At 45.8% G+C, this 18276-nt stretch overlaps 2 long non-coding RNA genes across 3 annotated transcripts; both read right to left on the bottom strand.

Moving 5' to 3' along the window:
* Nucleotides 1-11878: 11878 nt before the first annotated feature.
* On the bottom strand, nucleotides 11879-18276 carry LOC135810726 (uncharacterized). 2 transcript variants are annotated; one of them, XR_010552349.1, is made up of 4 exons: nucleotides 18080-18276; nucleotides 17146-17269; nucleotides 16866-16959; nucleotides 11879-11909 (listed from the first exon to the last, which is right to left on the bottom strand). It is a non-coding gene; the product is annotated as an uncharacterized LOC135810726 (long non-coding RNA). The 2 variants fall into 2 exon arrangements; XR_010552348.1 differs by lacking the exon at nucleotides 18080-18276 and having other exon boundaries at nucleotides 17146-17289.
* On the bottom strand, nucleotides 14061-15555 carry LOC135810725 (uncharacterized). The gene is made up of 2 exons (XR_010552347.1): nucleotides 15225-15555; nucleotides 14061-15147 (listed from the first exon to the last, which is right to left on the bottom strand). It is a non-coding gene; the product is annotated as an uncharacterized LOC135810725 (long non-coding RNA).

Raw genomic sequence — 18276 nt, 5'->3', positions numbered from 1 at the left:
ACCGCTAGAATGTGCACGCATCGCTAAAAAGCCTAAGGGGTCGGATTTCAGTTGTCAGGACTAGTCTGTAGTTGGCGCCGGGCACCTTTCGCAGCCTGGTGTTCGCAGCCTCGCAGGGCTGCGCAACGCCCGGCGCGTAGATCTACGTACATGTACTTGAGAAACTGGACTGGATTTCATTGAGCAGTAGATCTACCATGACTGTGTACTGAGTATGTAGACTACAAAAATAGTGTAGCCTGTAGGTCTACACGTCAGTCTACAGTCAGTCATTGCACAGGTAGCATGCTGTGAAAAAGTAAGTTTGCAGCATACACTGCATTCCAGCGCTAGCAGGGAGTACTAGTCGCGGGATGGAGGCGACATGACTCCCTGCGGTTTGCAACACCAAACCAGGATTTTTGACTTCTATTTTTTGTCCTGCTGGATGTCTGCGCTGAGCTGAGATGAGGTGACTGAGCTGAGTGAGTCTGCTCCTCCTCCAGCTCCATCACCATGATCACAGTCATGTGTGGTCAATGACTGTTCCTTGTAAAGTCATGCTCGATCACGTCCAGAATGTAGAGAACTACCGTTACTTAGTATTAGTCATTGTACATGAATGTGCCATGGTAGGTAAGGATCTACCGACCGTCTATGCCGACTCGTTGAGTCTGTGTCTTTAAAGGGGAAGTGCATCGATTTTTCAAGTAAGGCTCAGATGAAAGACAATTGGATATCGGTTCCGATGGTATATCTCTCGCTTGCGTACGGCAAGGGAAACTTGCCATATCGCCGATTTCCTGATCCCGTTTCCATGGCGACTACAGGTGATGACGCACATTCTGCTTAGCTCCGTGACAGAGAAGGTCGATCAGTGAAGAATTGTGTCATTTTCAGTTGTCTTCTTGTATTCACGAAGTGAAAGAAGTACTGTGTTCAAGGCTGTTAGTGCCGTGAACTGTTTATCAGTAGTCCTCTCCGTTGTGTACTGGGACGTGACACCGACAGAGGAAAGCTGGAGTGCGGAGACGTTAGCTGGCAAGCGAAAATCGTGACGAACCAAGTGCTGAAATCTTGGTTGGGACAAATCAAACGTTCAGCATTTACCTCAACCAAGGACCATGCCGTTTGCTCTTTCCACTTCCTGAAGATGGATGCGCTGCCTGCTGGAGACTCTCCTATCTCTCGTAACATCTTCTAAAGCCAGGTGAGACGACGAGTAGCGGAGATTAGCGAACGAAATAATGTCGTATGTTTTGAAATTTTTGCTGAACATATCTCAGGAGAGATGGCATGTATGAACTTAGTCCATGTGAACTCAATCAGCCCATGAACTAACCCATGAACAAATGCTTTCCTTGTAGACGTGCATGTGTCTATCCAATCTACACGTAGAGGTCATTCCATGCCCTCAGTGAATGGCCTATTTATATATTATTTGTCCATACACATCATCTGCATGTTGTCTCTATGGGGAAGGGTATTGTTCATTTCAAATGAAGAAGTTCGGGCAATAGATGCTTTCCTCTGGTACAATTCTGTTGACCTGATGTTCTTTCTAGCTTCATGGGTAGCTTACGTGAGGTACCATCACCATCATGTTTACATGAGGGTCAAACACTGCACCGTTCTTTGTTGTGACATGACGTAAGTTATTGTAAGTGCTCGCAGACTCCATACGTTCCAGCAACACCTAGCATGGTTTTCCGTGAACGTTGTGGGTGAACAAATTCTGTCCAACATATTTATACAGACATGCCAGCACACAAAATGCACCATGCACACACTTGCCCTGTCGAGTCACTGCCACGTGGGCCCGGAGGGGCAGTGGAGAGAGAATGGGAGAACGCCGCCCCATGGCGCCCGGGACACAAAAACAAGAGTTTGTCTACGTAGGGAGCAACACACATACATAAACATACACCACACACACACACACAAAATGAGAGTTCTGGTTATCTGCCACGAGACTGACGTACGGCCGGGGAGAGCTTCAGCAGCGGTGTCTATTCCTGCCCTGGACCGAACGGAAGCAGCGGTCGCAGGACACACAGTATTCAGCACAACACGGCTCCACTGTCGTTGGGGGCTGAGCCACACACTTGTGACGAGCAAGAAAGCAACGGCCACAGCGATCACACTGGCATGCTCCACGCTGCTCCTGCACACACTCTCTCTCTCTCTCTCTCTCTCTCTCTCTCACACACACACACACACACACACACACATACACACACACACACACACACACACGTGCGCACATACTGCAAGAAATAAAGAGAGCATGAGTGTCAGATTCTTGCATAGGAAGTGTTTATCAGCACACACTTATACATGCACATGCAGGCACTCAACGACCAACTATGCACCATGCCGTATGTTCGTCAAACATAAGATTGCAATACCAAAGAACAACAAACATGATCACTTACTTCGTTCTCCTCCAAGGGTGTCCTCCCCAGCCAGGCCATCTCCTGCATTTCCCTAGGCGGAATGTAGCCTACGAAATGGTTTCTCTAGACTTGGAGAAGATGCTTGGTATTCGCCATCTCTCCTGAGAAATGTTCAGCAAAAATTTCAAAACATACGACATTATTTCGTTCGCTAATCTCCGCTACTCGTCGTCTCACCTGGCTTCAGAAGATGTTACGAGAGATAGGAGAGTCTCCAGCAGGCAGCGCATCCATCTTCAGGAAGTGGAAAGAGCAAACGGCATGGTCCTTGGTTGAGGTAAATGCTGAACGTTTGATTTGTCCCAACCAAGATTTCAGCACTTGGTTCGTCACGATTTTCGCTTGCCAGCTAACGTCTCCGCACTCCAGCTTTCCTCTGTCGGTGTCACGTCCCAGTACACAACGGAGAGGACTACTAATAAACAGTTCACGGCACTAACAGCCTTGAACACAGTACTTCTTTCACTTCGTGAATACAAGAAGACAACTGAAAATGACACCATTCTTCACTGATCGACCTTCTCTGTCACGGAGCTAAGCAGAATGTGCGTCATCACCTGTAGTCGCCATGGAAACGGGATCAGGAAATCGGCGATATGGCAAGTTTCCCTTGCCGTACGCAAGCGAGAGATATACCATCGGAACCGATATCCAATTGTCTTTAATCTGAGCCCTACTTGAAAAATCGATGCACTTCCCCTTTAACATGGACCTACCACCGTACTGGTAACTTACGGGCAAGTGCTGTAGCCTGTAGTGTAGACTGACAGTAGTCTAGTCTGTCGTCGTGTAGATCATAATAATACTAATAGACCTCCGGAGTCCTAGTGTTCGTGCCACTTTCACAACAAACACACACACATAGAAGTCTCTGCAGTGGCATAGGGTGTGTAGTCTGTGTAAACAAGGAGTTACATAGTCATTGGGTGCATGTACATGTACATGACTGTACAGTCATGTACATGTATGTAGCAAAGGTGGCTTGGCGCTGGCCTTGATTTGTAATCATTTTTGGAGATTATTATTTTCCTCTCTTCCTGATTTTTTGTATGTACATGAATGTACATGACTTGTATGACGTTATGGCCATGTACAACATGCGTAAGAAAAACAAGCACACTGATACATGACTGCACTGACACTGACAGCCACACAGCAAAATACACCACTTTGAACAGGCACGGGAATCGGAGACGTTACAACTATTATGAATGTCAACACAACAGTCAAAGCTACACTGGATAAGTACAAATTTTCGTTTGGAATTAACTTTCGCTACATTGTATGTTCGTTAGGGGGCACAAAATAACTAAACTTTGTACCAAACTAAAGTTTTTTTCTGAATGTTCGGGGTGACAGACCTCGACCAAAAACGAAACTTAGTACGTAACAAGCCTGCTGGTGGAGTGATCTAACGAAAGATTTCGTGAATGAAAATTTGTACTTATACAGTAGTAGAGATTCTGAGAAGTTAGAACCCACATCCGGCGGTGATCCCTGGACGCTGGTATCTTGACACCCACCCACAATCAGCTCACCCGGCACACGGTCATCATCCAGTTCAGTCAATCAAAGATTCTTTCCCATGCAGATCTAATCCCCTGTCCGCTACGCCGTACTGAGTCCTCAAACGTTAAAGGGGAAGTGCATCGATTTTTCGAGTAGGGTCCAGAAGAAAGACAATTTGATATCGGTTCGAATGGCATATCTCTCGTTTCCATACGATAAGCCAAACTTACCAAATCGCCAATTGTATGCTCACGTTGCCATAGCGACCAGCGGAGTGATGACGTACGAAAGGCTTAGCTCCTCCACAGAGAAGGTCAATCACTGCATAAATTGGTCATTTTCAATTGTCTTATTGTATTCACGATGTGAAAGAAGTGCTGTGTTCAATGCTGTTAGTGCCGTGAACTATTTGTCGCCCCTCTCATGCATTTCCCTAGGCTGACTGTGCCTAGGAAATGGTTTCCTCCAGGACAAGATGCTTGGAATTCGCCGTCTCTCCTGAGACATTTTCAGCAAACTTTCAAACCTACAACATTATTTCATTCGTCAATCTCCACCACCCGTCGTCTCACCTGGCTTCAGAAGATGTTACGAGACATAGGAGAGTCGCCAGGAAGCATCACATTCATCTTCAGGACGTGGAAAGAGCAAACGGCCTGGTCCTTGGTTGGGGGAAATGCTGAACGTCTGATTTGTCCAAACCAAGATTTCAGCATTTTGTTCGTCACTATTTTCGCTTGCCTGCTGGTGTCTCCGCGCTCCAGCTTTTCTCCTGTCGGTGTCACGTCCCAGTACACAACCGAGAGGACTACTATTACTAACAAACAGTTCACTGCACTTACAGCATTGAACACAGCCCTTCTTTCACTTCGTGAATACAATAAACCAATTGAAAATGACCAAATTCTGCAGTGATCGATTTTCTCTGTGGTGGAGCTAAGCCTTTCGTACGTCATCACTGCGCTGGTCGCTATGGCAACGTGAGTATACAATTGGCGATTTGGCAAGTTCAGGGGTCGCACTTGTGTACTTAGACATCGCAGCCATTTTTGATTCATCACGCACGCAGCACGTGCGCGCCAGGGTCGTGCAGCCAATCAGAGTTGCGGAAAATTCAAAATATCGCAATATTTGGGCGATTTGTAAAGGGTTCCTTGGCAGCCGTTTATCTAGCTACGGCGCCGAAAATCGCAGGGCTGCTTTGACGGCCAAGTACGCGGACATCTATCGAAAGAAATTTTGAAATCGGTCAAGTAGAAGGGAAATCCGTGTGTAGGGCTTTTTCTGAGCGTTGTCGCCCTGCTTTCCAGTATTCTGACAGTAAATCTATGTCGTTGAGGAAAAAATTGATTCGGTAGATTTACGGAGGAGATTCTAATAAAGAAAATGAGCCCTCGATCATCGAAATCGGAGAAGAGATGGCTGCCAAGGAACATTTTGAAGACTGCACTGACGGCCGGGCGCGAGCCGCTCGCGCGATCGCGCAGTGTCGGAAAGTACATGTACTTGGACTGCCTTCGAGTTGTTTATTTGATGCGCGGACGGGATCAGAATGATCTGCCTGCTGCAACGCTTTGCCCTGTGTCTTTGTTTTGGAACAATGTTCATGTACATTCATTGCTTTCTTTCTCCAACTCGGCGATGCCGCGTTGCTGGACCATGAAGACTCCAAGACCAACTCAAGCCGACACCGTGCGATTGTGATGTTTGTGTCACAGGTATCATACAAGTGCAGTCCGTGCAGTACGAAAAGTACCGATACGAGTGACATAAAACAAGGAAACCATACCGTCAGTAAGTCCCGATAGGATCGCTTTCCGTAGCAGGTGTACTCGTTGCTGGAATACTCCTTGCGGATCGAAGCAACTTTGCAAACAGAACGTCTTCCTCCTGAGAAATACTCCACTCGCATGATTCCCACGGTCGTTGTTCTGAGTATTGACACGCGAATTCAAAGCGGGAGTACTTGCGCGCAAGCCTTAGACTTCCACTTACCAGTAAGTTTGCTGTCGTGACTTACAACTAAATGGAAGTCTATTTTGAAAGGAGAACTGGGAAAGAGAACATCGCCGTGTCAAAACAAGAACGGTATCAGTGAAGAAGAAACTCTGTTCACAGAAATCTGCAGGGCTTGATCATTACATAGGTAGCTACATGATGATTGTACAGCTTTGTAGCGCTTGTACAGTTTTGTATGCAAACACACGGCTGTTACGTAGATCACAAAATCGGACATTCAAAATGGCGTCATTTTTTTGAAACTTTTTGAATTTTTGAACGCGACGGCCCCCAGAGAATAGCTGAGAATTGCATTTTTCACGTTGGTATCCAGGCTATTTTGGCTCCCATCGTCTCCCATCGACACGGTTTACCATACAACCGCGATTTTCGTCCAGGGGAAGCTTCAAGGAACGCATTGATGCCTTTTGGATCGTCTTTCCCAAGAGGCGACAGGTTTCTGTCGCCATGTCGCCTCCACGTCCTTTGTTCTTTCGATTCCCAAAACTGCTCTACTTTCATTGCTGCCTACATCCCGGCTCCGAGTTTTCGCAGCTGCTTGCTGTGTTTTTGGTGGCCCTAGAGACCTTCTATAGCTCGAAAATCGCGCTCTTGTCCCAGATCGTGCAAAGGAAGTCTCGATCGCGCATCGACATTTTAGCCTTGTTTGTTGGTTTCTGCTCTGCGATGGAGCACCACTCGAGTATTCTTGAATCCGTGTGTCGCATTGGTGGGCAAAAACTTGCCAGTGCTAGTCACAAAACTCCATATCCGGTGAAGAATTATGTTGAAGAGATCGCCAAAGTTTTTAAAATTGATGTTTCCAAAGATTCCCCTGACGTGCATCCCCAGTACATGTGCTCACTTTGTCAATTTGCTATTGCACGTTCAATGAGAGATGACACATATAAGTATTGTAGTGGGGGCTGCAATGGCCCAGTTACATGGCAACCACATACGAGATCTAACTGTGCCGTATGTAAGAGTGATGCTGTACGAGCCAAGGGCGGCCGTCCACCGAAACGGAAAGCCGTCAGTGAACTGCGTGGCCAAGCGGCAAAACGACAGACATCAACGGCATCAACATCAGCAGAACTGCCAGAAGGCAGTCCTAGCTCTCAGCAAAGACGCACCAGCAGCAGTAGCAGCGGTGACACCAACACAGTAGCACACACCACTGATAGTCAAACATCCGCAGTTACTTTGGACGAGATTTCGGCGCACGCAGCGCCTATGTATCGGGCTGAAGCAGCATTAGAGAAAGAGCGGTTTATTGACAGTGGAGCTGTGCAGGAATGCATGATATGTTTGCAAGTGGTAAATGGAGCAGTTCAAGCCAAATGCTGTGAAAATATATTCTGCTCAACATGCGTGCACACGTGGATGAAGAGTCACAATACATGTCCAGTATGCAGACAGCCAATGGCACTGGCGACACTGCAGAAGCCATGCAAGCTAGTGTGCAATATGGTTAGCAAGTGGGGTGTACATTGTGACTTCCATGAACCAGCATTGTCAGGTTGCCCCGCAACCGTTCGCCTCCATGAATTACGAGGTCATGTCACATCATGTCCGTTCAATCCATCCACATCCTCAGGAACGCCCATTCGTACTGCAACCAAAGCTGCAACAGTGGAGGAGATCTTAGCAGCGTCACCATCAAAGCTACGGGGCGATGTGAGTGACAGACTGACCTGTCACCTTGTGTCCGCCAAAGCAGAAGATGGGAGGCTGGAAGTGAAAACCAGCAGCCAAGGAAGACCGCAAGTTTTCATGCGAACAACAGTTGGCAGCAAGCAGCCGGAGGAGGCATCAGCCAGGACGCTGAAACGACGGTCACTGGAAATGGAGCGCATCACAGAGACAGTTTGCACCACAGCAGATGCAACACGGCATGGCGTTGCTGGACTTGGCGCTACCAGCATCAAACCACCTTCAGGCACTGCCCTTGCCATCAAGGCCGATCTAAGCCTTCCTTGGGCGCAACTCCGGAAGCTGCGCAGATGGCTCCGCTCCTTCGGAGTTCAGCTTGAATCGGAGAGAAGCATTCGCTCATTCATCGCCACCACCTTGCCGAAATACACAGTGAAGCAGCTCCCCTTTGTCAAGCGGACTGGCGAGTTGTCACTTGCTGCAGCTGTCTACTTTCCAAACCTAACCGACATCATTATCCACTACCTCGACATACTTGACAGCGGCAGTAAGCTGACATGGCATGATGGCGCCATCCCAGAAACGGAGATATGGGTCAAGCTGGGCGGTGACCATGGTAAGACAACATTTAAATTCGTGATGCAAATCGCCAACACCATGCATCCAAACTCACTCGCCAACACTGTGCCAATCTGCGTGTTTGCAGAGAAGGACTTGCCGGCAAACCTGGAAACTGCACTCTCAATGTATCGGAACCAAATTGCAGAGCTACAGGGCCAGAAATGGAAAGGCAAGACCATTGTGCCTTATCTGTTTGGTGATTACGAGTACCAAACCATGAACTACGGCTTGTCGGGTTCCAGTGGCGTAAGGCCTTGCCTCCATTGCTTGTGCACGAAGAAAGACATGCAGGTCCCACCAGCGAACCGCGACGTACAGTATGGAGCACGGTCCTTAGAGAAGATGGCGGAGGACTATGCACAGTTTACTAGCGCAGGTGCTCTGCTGTCAAAGGCAAAGCTGTATAACAACACCATCCGACCAGTCCTATTGCCAGTGCCCGTTGCGCGCGCCATCATTCCAGTGCTGCACCTGGACCTCGGTGTATTCCCGTGGATCTTTGATGTATTCACACGCGAGGTCCGTCTTCTGGACATGCAGCTTGCAGAACAATGCGACGCTGAAGAGCAAGACAGTGGACGGTTTAGAGCCTTGTCAACTGCAAATCACAAGTTGTCTGGCTGCAAAACAGCGTTCTCGGAAGCAACAGCGAAAGCCACCGCTCTGGAGAATCATCTGCACTTCATCGTCTTGTTTGGCCAGCAACAGGGCATGGCGATAGAAGCACTCGCAGGCGTGCTACAACGGGAGGTTGAGCAAGCACAGGCCGACACAGAGCAGTGTAGCTCGCAGCTGAAGATTGCTGAAGCCGAACTGGCCAAGTTGCGCCGCAGCAAGGATGTTCTCGGCCCGTGCGAAGCGTCCATAGAGCCAGTACTGCAGAAGAACATTATCCATCGGCAGGCCTATCACGGCGGTGCTTTTGTAGGGAACCATATCCACCGTGCCCTCAAGCCCGCCGTGATCACAGCTATCACTGAGGCCCCAGCAATTGTCATTGGAGATCGGTGCCCAGCTCTGCAGAATGACGCTCAAGTAGTCAGTGAGCGGTACAAGTCCCTGTTCAGCCAGTACGCAGCGTGCAGATCTTCCTTCAGCCATTGCAACAAATGTGGAGAGGAGGAACTGCAGCAATTGGAGCTCTCCATTGCCTCGTTCTTACAGAAATGTCGGAGCGAGGTGGTGGAGAGAGGCTTAGGTCACATCACTCCAAAGCTGCACCTCCTTGAGGAACACACTGTGCCGCTGATGCGGAGAGTGCACGTCGGGCTTGGTCTACTGTCGGAACAGGGCGCGGAAGGAATTCACGCCGAGTTCAACCTGCTCGAGAAGAGATACGGTTCCATTCCCGGCGAGCTTGAGCGCCTGCATGCTGTTGCAGAACAACACCTCGTATGCACTCTGCCAGACGTTGCAGATCAACGGCCCAAAGTTCGATCGAGGCAGCGGACTGCTCCATCGCAGGCAGATCAACCAGCCAGTCCGCCATAACACTGACTACACGCAAAGCCAGAGAGGTAAGGTCTAACTCTAACTGTTCACTTCTACTTCCTCCAATAATAATTCTTCTTGATGTTTTCGACAGCAAGACTTCTGTTCTTACTTCCTTGTCGTTTCAAAAAATATTTGGGTTTAGACCGACTTTACCGAAAGAAAGTACTAAATCCGGCGAAATTATATAATTCTATACATTTTGTACTAAGTCGAAAGGATTTTAGTAAATCCGCAGCGATTTCAAACTTTTCGCCGCCATCTTGTTAGATGTCCACTGCGTAACAGCCGTGAACAATGCATTGAGAACCACACACGTGATCCAAAAGAGCACGCGTCGCGCATGCAGTCAAAAGCAAGATGGCCGCGATGTCGAGAGCTAGCTGATCATGATACCAAGTGCGACCCCTAAAGTTTGGCTTATCGTATGGAAGCGAGAGATATGCCATTTGAACCGATATCAAATTGTCTTTCTTCTGGACCATACTCGAAAAATCGATGCACTTCCCCTTTAACCCTGAAGCTGTATGTGCAATGCAATAATCACCGCATTATAATTTGCATTGGCCCACAAAAACCTCACATGTAAAACCAAAAAGAAAGTCATCATAACCATGGTAACTGCCACACCCGGCCAACGAGAAAGCCCTATCTGTCATGTACTGATACCCTCCCCCCCCCCCCCTCCCCTACCCTATACCCTATGCTTGTAATCAGGTTGTCTCTGGTTGTGCGATATCTTCGCAGTGCCGAAGCCTGCTGAGCCTTGAAAACTGAACGGAATCAAAATCTGTTTATTGCGCCGCAACATAACAGCTGTAGTCCTTCACCACACAGTTATAAGTGATGGATCAATATTGAGCAAAAGGTATAATTATGTCAAAAAGTATTCTTTCTAGACCAAAGAGTGGTATATTTGATAACATTTAATAACGATAGAAATTTTTACGATACTTCTCCAGACGTTTCGTTGTTCTGAACAACATCGTCAGTGGATAAAGAATTCTTTATCCACTGACGATGTTGTTCAGAACAACGAAACGTCTGGAGAAGTATCGTAAAAATTTCTATCGTTATTAAATGTTATCAAATATACCACTCTTTGGTCTAGAAAGAATACTTTTTGATATTACAATGAGAGTGAATAATCAAAGGCTTGTCCACCAACTCTTTGGTATAATTATGGTTGTGCGTTTTATCTAGAAGGAGAGTTCTGCATGTGATTATAAACTGCCTCCATGCACGTGTATTATCGTCATATTGACGGCCTAAGTGATCATGGTGGAAGGATGGGATAGTTCCACTGGTCAGCAGTCAGTACGGCGGCACAGCATCAATACAGTCACAAGAAGTGTTATCTTGTGTGGCTCAGAATTCCTTCACTTAAAGAATGTGACGCTGTGACACATGTACAGCTTGATGAAGGTTGCGGAAACTATTACAGAACGGTCTCTAAACAATGATAGAGTGATAAACTCGGAACGGTGATATGGGACAGAGTGGAAGACGAGAGGCATGCATGTGAGAACTTGAAGTGGAAAGGATGAGCAAGACAGCCGTTTGAGAAACCATCAGTAAGGGCACCAAGTAGCCAAAACAGTAAACCGTGACATGGCTATGATAACAGTATGTGCAAATAGTATATCGAGAATTCCTGAGGTATGCAAGCCAATACGATGCTTTAATGCATCTCTGTAAATAATATTAATTGAATCAACTCTATTCTACCGTATATGTAGGATGACATCAATGGGGATTCACCCATGAAACCTGATTCAACGCTTGCAAAGCATACCTCCCTATACTCACACCGTACTAAAGTCTGGAATAATAATGAGAGAACAAGAAGTGTTAATTGCGGCCTAGCATCGTAACAAATGTTGCCTTATTGAAAACTTGTGCAAGTTGATATTGCAACAGCGATCATGTCAGAACTATAAAGCAACTCTTTTATGGGTACATCTAGTTATACAGTGAACCTTGGTAGGAAATAGGAAATCGGATGGGAGAATATATGCAATATATCATATCCTGGCTGAACGAGTGCACTGCAACAATTGCAACAGTGCAATGCCGAGATGATTGTAATTACGCCAGTCACTATACCGTTTATCGTTGAGTGGTTTCATCGAGGATAGGCGATTTGCAGAGAAGTTCCCACACTTTCCACACATCATAGAGTTCTGACTGCAGCCATATTTTCTGGAACGGGAACAAAAAGCAAGAACGTGTGAACAAATCGCAGTATTAGCTTTCAAGACGGGAACATTTCCTAATCATAGCTTAAAGCCCCAGCGCACACAGAGACCTTGGCTACACCAAAAATATCTCGGGTCTTTCCAATTTTTGCCCAGGAGAGCATCATCAGGGATAACGTTATGGTTAGGACAAGGCTACGGGGGAGTTAAGCATCTCATAAGTTCACTCCTTTTCAATATAACTGGGAGTTGGCTGGCCAGTGCCGGCAGAAAAGCATTAAAATCAGACTTGACCTTTTTTCTGAAAGGTCCATGCACGTCTTGTTGAATATGGACAAAGAGGAACAAAATTCAAGGAGTTGTCCACCGTATATATTGTATCCGAGTTCTGTTGTTTCTATTCCTGAGGAGTAGAACGCTATATGTATAATCAGTCACGCATATAAAAATAATAGACTTAACCCTATTATATTTCTTCTATACAATGTGACTGGTGTCAAAGGAAACTAGAGCTCAAACGATTAGTCCGATTGGTTGCAGACCGGTTACGAATAATTGACGGTTAAGGTGGCTCCTACCCCTCGGGTCCAATTTTTTTTTGTTTGAAACGTGGCTGCAAACGATTGTACTTTGTTCCGTTGGATATCTAGTGTACGGAGACAAATTTTTATCAAGTTCTACCGGCCGGTTTCACTCGGGGGAGGGGCCAAACATAGCATACTCACAATTGCCAATTTAGGCCAAAAAATACCGGAAAATCACTTTTTTGGCCGTAGCACTGGTAGTTACCCCCTTTTTCTTGATGTCCAACATCAGGACAGTAGTATACTTGCTAAATATCAGCATACTGTAAGACATGTTATTATAACGAGTCGCAAATTTAACGATTGTCCAAAATTCATAGGTTAACGAGAAGATATGTTAACGATCTTGCAGTATTCTGCCATATCCACACACAGCATATATGAAGCAGTACGGCTTCAACGGACCTTATTATAACGAAGAAATGTCATCCGTTAAAACGTTAGATTTGCTTCCTCGTTATATATACATGTCTTACAGTAAGCTGTAGAAGTGGGTAGAATTCTGCTATAAGGTGACCTTTTTTCTCTTTTCGGAATCATCCCATTTCAGCGCACACGTCCCACATATTAGCCCCGCCCACAGGTATTTGACACTGGACTTGCCCTGTATTCGATGGTGATGCTATCATAACCTAATAATGATACTGTGTAGCAAGTTTGAGCAGGTTCTACCGAAGGTAACTCGTGAAATAAAACTTTGAAGTTTGTTTCAAGTGATGCCATATTTCAAGAATCAGCACATTGCACTGGGACATTGTCCAACGCCTTAGAACCCCTGACTCCACCATATGACAGATAAGTGTCTTACAATAATTGATTGCAACATCTTCCGAACATAGTAGTAGAGCTTTGGATCAAGTTTTAGCAGTTTCCACCGAAGCTAACTACCAAAATAGAACTTTGAAGTGGCCCACATACTAAATGCCATAGCTGAGCATGTGCATTGAGTGTATGGTCTAAAGGTTTTCACAACTAGCTCCAATGCGGCAGATACGTGTCTTACATTACTTGATTGCAACATCTTCAGAACATAGTAGTAGAGCTTTGGATCAAGTTTAGACAGTTTCTACCGAAGCAAACTACCAAAATAGAACTTTGAAGTCGCCCACATACTAAATGCCATACATGTAGCTGAGCATGTGTATTGAGTGTACATGTATGCTCTAGTGTTTTTCACAACTTTCTCCAACATGAAGGCGATAGTGATGTGGAATTTGTTGACTGCTTTGTCCAAAACATAGTGCTGAAGCAATGCACATTGGGCACTTTCTACTGGTAATGTAATTATTATTATTATTATACAGTGTTTGCTGCCAACATAGCAAGCAATACTTCTATACTAAATGCGTATTCCACGGGGTACGGTCCAATGGCTTTTCACTTCACATCTAGCCACTGTTCTTCGTGCATTATTTGAATGCTTAGTCTCCGTGGTAATGAAGCTAAGAGCCACACTGGAGAAGTTTCTATTGAAGCTAACTATAAAATATAGAAAATTTCCAAGATGCTACTTGTACTATTACATCAAGTAGCTGTGTGTAATGCCACTCTGTTGAACACAGTAAGCAAAATCGAGTCACTAAAACCCTATTTGCAAGATACAAGCTGTTGAGACTGATAGCAGCTGTATGATCTGATATGGATGGCGGTTCCACACTGACCAGCACATGTACACGCGCACAGGCAGAAGAACACACAAGTAATACACCTAGCGTTACTTCGAAGTACACTGTGTACATCATGTAAATACAAGCGTATATACAAGCATCACTCCTGTTCTCCACAACCGGCAGTCCCGGGCCACTCCAGCTGGTCGGAGTGCAATAATTTCTGCAGCAGGCTTGACTTGGAAAGCTACTCACAACTGCCATGGCTTCAACATAAGTATTACCAGCGCTTTTACAGTGCTACTTGTATTATCTTATTGTCCATCCATTGTGGTGCATGGCACTCGTTTTCAACAACCGAGTTTATGTCATTAGTTGCATATCCAACGCCAGCAGAAAAAAGAGGGGGTGGGGGCAAATTACCACGGTTCAACACTAGTCATACTGAACGGCGTTATGCCATGCCAGGCGCGCACACAAAACGCCCGCGCGAGCGCGCATGCATGTACACACCCGGGTGACACACATTGATGCGACTTTACATAGCCTGCACTGTCGTTCTATGTCATAAGAGTGAGTGCACACACAGTATGTACATGTAGATTGCCTAATTTTACATACGTAATAAAATTGTATATGTATACACACATGTGCGTGCACATATAGATAAACTCAACGGCAGTACGCATGAGTGTGTGCCAGTAGGGCCACATGCCAATTATCGGATAAGTCTGTGAAAGTTGCACGGCACGACAAACTTTCGGACAGTCTAAAGATATGACACAATGAATGTGGAATACCCTCCAGTGTGTAAGACCATCTATTTCGCAGCGTTTGTGATTTTCGGAGCGTCCCGGTTGATATTTGATGTCCTCACTTGGTTGATGACACAGTCACAAATTATCAAATTCACCTCCAATGCCATCCAATCTGCGTTCCGTGATACATGTACAGTGAACGGTGTTGAGGAGAGCCATGCAGCAATAAAACAGTCGAGACTCCCAAGCAGAGGATACAATTCAACAGCGTATTGAAGTACCGTGGAATTGTTCTAAACAATTTTCAAGACACAATTACAAAATTTGAAGTGCGTCTTGAAACGTGTTTGAAGTGCTTCGATGTATTTACCTTCGATCTCCCTGAATCGATCCATCCACAGCTACCTGACGAATTTGCCAGTCAGTGCGGGAGATGATCGAGCAAGTTATAATATTTGGAGGTCGCGAGATGTCAGTGGCACTGGCAGGAAATCTACACAAGCGTGTTCTGAAATAATTTTCTAATACTCAGGCATGATTCAAGAGCGGACTTTGATTTCTCTCTTCTTATGGTACGAGCACCAGTCGACATTGCATTCTTGGAAAATCTTCTGCGAGTGCTGCCTTCCCCTATCATAGAAAGAACGAGTGAAGAGGGACACTAGCAGCAGGTTCTAGCTAGGTCGCCAGAATTGCAGAAAAGCGAGAAGACGTTCAACAACGATTGACACAAAAATCATCGCTACCGAAAAATTTACTGAAAATCTACACTTTTCAAACGATGCGCGCGCAGAGGGTGTGAGCCACCTTAACCGATACAGATAACGGTTAACCGATAAAGATAACGGTTAGCAGTAACTTTTCAGTCAATTTTTCAAGTATCAGGTCGTTGCAAAGTATGCACTTTCGCAGGCTGTCGCACGCGTAAGCAATTTCTGGGCTATCACCTCGGTCATATCTGGTCTCTTGGTGTGAGACTATGTATGAATGAGCATGCAAGAGAATATACATGTGTGCGTTGTACTGAATAGGGTACATTGTTTGAATGAGTATAGTCAAATATACGGTTAAAAAAGAGTCCGCCGGATTGCCGTGTCTTATAGGTTATAACCGTTAAACCGACCGTTAGCTTAGCAGTTAACCGTCAGGGGTAAAACCGTGACCGTTTCAGCCCTAAAGGAAACCGACTGGGGCTGTGTTGCATATTCCAGACTAATGCTGAAACCCATTCTACGGCTTTATGTTCCCACATCCTTTCTTGGCTACTACACGTTTGTATTCAGTCTCTCACTAGCCATTGTGTTCCCTTTTCAATACAACATTATTGGCTAAAAAGAATGTCATTAGGCCACCTTGAATTAATTCGTTGTTTCGGGTCACTTCACTCATCCGTACCCGGGTCGGTCGGTCGGGTTTATTTTTTATTCTATATTTTATTTTTTATTTTGGTTACGTCCATGTGCATACAATGATACATGCACATCGAATAGCTTTTGTCCATCTAGCCAGTCGATCAAATCTGACTGTAGTGTAGACAATCCAGCGCAGTCATTGTCCCAGCCATCAGATCCAGGTCCCCTCCAGGACCAGATCTTGGCCTCGCTGGCAAACGAGTCTGATGAGCAGCTCTCACCTTGAAAACTTCTGTAAATAGCGACAAGGTGGCGGAGCTGATGCTGTTTCAGGACTGATTGCGGATCGGAGATAGAAGACAACGTCGTCACCAAGCGCTGCATCCTGTCATTTGGCTAGCCATGGCTGCTTCTGAGGTCGATATCTGGACTGCTATTATTAGGGTCGCGTGTGTTCATAGTCTAGTCTGTACATTTGCATGCACTATAAAAAAAACCCATTGTGCGGTCGGGTGAAAAAAGACGGTCGGTCGGGTGACCCGAAACAACGAATTAATTCTGGAAGGCCTTATGTTCCCTTATCCCTGAAATTGGCTATAATATTATGTTCCAGAACAAGAAGCTGCATATTGCCATTGGTTAATTTTAAAAACACTCACTTTATTGAATGCAAGCATTGTCCAAGCAAGCATTGTGAATGTCCATGTTTACAGCTACCAGCAAACACGATCCATTGCAGGCACTGGGACGAGACTGAACAACAGCGGAAAGAACCGGGAGTACACAAGCACGGTGTCAAGGTAGGGAATGGAAAGCAGAAAGTCAAGTAGAAATGCATTGCAAAACGTACAACTAGGTATCGAGACATGCACATTGACACAGCATCAAAGAAAATATACTTGAAGTATTCAGTGTTCACTAGTCTATGTTGTAACTTACCAGATTGAATTGGTTGCTAGTAGAGTTCCAAATGTGTTGACGAAATTTGCTCCGTGCATGTGAAGGCCTTCACTTTCTCGTACTGCGTCAATGTGTTAGTAAGAGCAGCAGTGCGAGTGGGGCCCTGGACATAGACACACACACAAAAAAAAACAGAACAAAGAAAACGAAACAAAAAACACAAAATTAATGTTTAAAAAGGAAACAGTTTACCATAGTTCGGTAAATCAGATTCACCAATGCAATGAAAGGTATACATGATGTACAGTTGTACATACGTAACAGAATGCAAAGGAGCCACGTTTCAGTCCACGGCAACTGGTGGGAATATGTGATAGGGAGTAAGGAAGCATTATAGGGTAGGCAGCGTCAGTTAGAGCAAGCATTATCAGGCAGGCAGCTTCAGTCAGAGGCTCACGCAGTATTAATTTGCCTTACACTAGGTCAGATTAACAGCGGAGGTTTCATTTAGCAGTTTCAGCACAGAACACACTACGTTTTAGCTATTAGTTAGAACTGTGTGGAATATGCAGGGGAGACAGATGCCGTGGACTGAAACTGGTTTACTGGTGTAGCCGTGATACAGTCAACTTCAACATGACAGTCACAGTTTCATGTAGAAATCAGTGGCTTACCTTGGTTCAGAGGTGGTGGGTCCAAAGTCACAAAACATACCCAGAACAGGCAATGAATGAATAGATATCCATCCATGGACACGCTAAATTTCTCATAATGCCCCCATACATGCATATATCCACATACCCACGCAGACCCCCAAACCGTGACACTCACACACCTCCTCCCAACACACCTCGGCATACACACACACCTCCACAAGAAGCCCATAACACACACGTACATGGACACACATGCATATTATACACACACACACACACACACACACACACACACACACACACTAGTATATGAATACCAGTACATGCCCTTTGCCCGGGGGCGACGATAGCGGAAGAACTGCTCTGGCTTTACCCAGCAGAATAATGCACGGCGCTCCGAGTGATATCCGGGCTTTGAGTTCCACCGGCAAGCACAGGAAACCTCTCAGCCAGCAGTGATATCACCAGAATGAGGACAATGGATGGGGATCCTTCTTCATCTGAGCGACCATAG

Source organism: Sycon ciliatum, chromosome 2 (genome assembly GCF_964019385.1).
Source record: "Sycon ciliatum chromosome 2, ocSycCili1.1, whole genome shotgun sequence".
NCBI lineage: Eukaryota > Metazoa > Porifera > Calcarea > Leucosolenida > Sycettidae > Sycon > Sycon ciliatum.
This window is presented reverse-complemented; position numbering and strand designations above follow the sequence as displayed.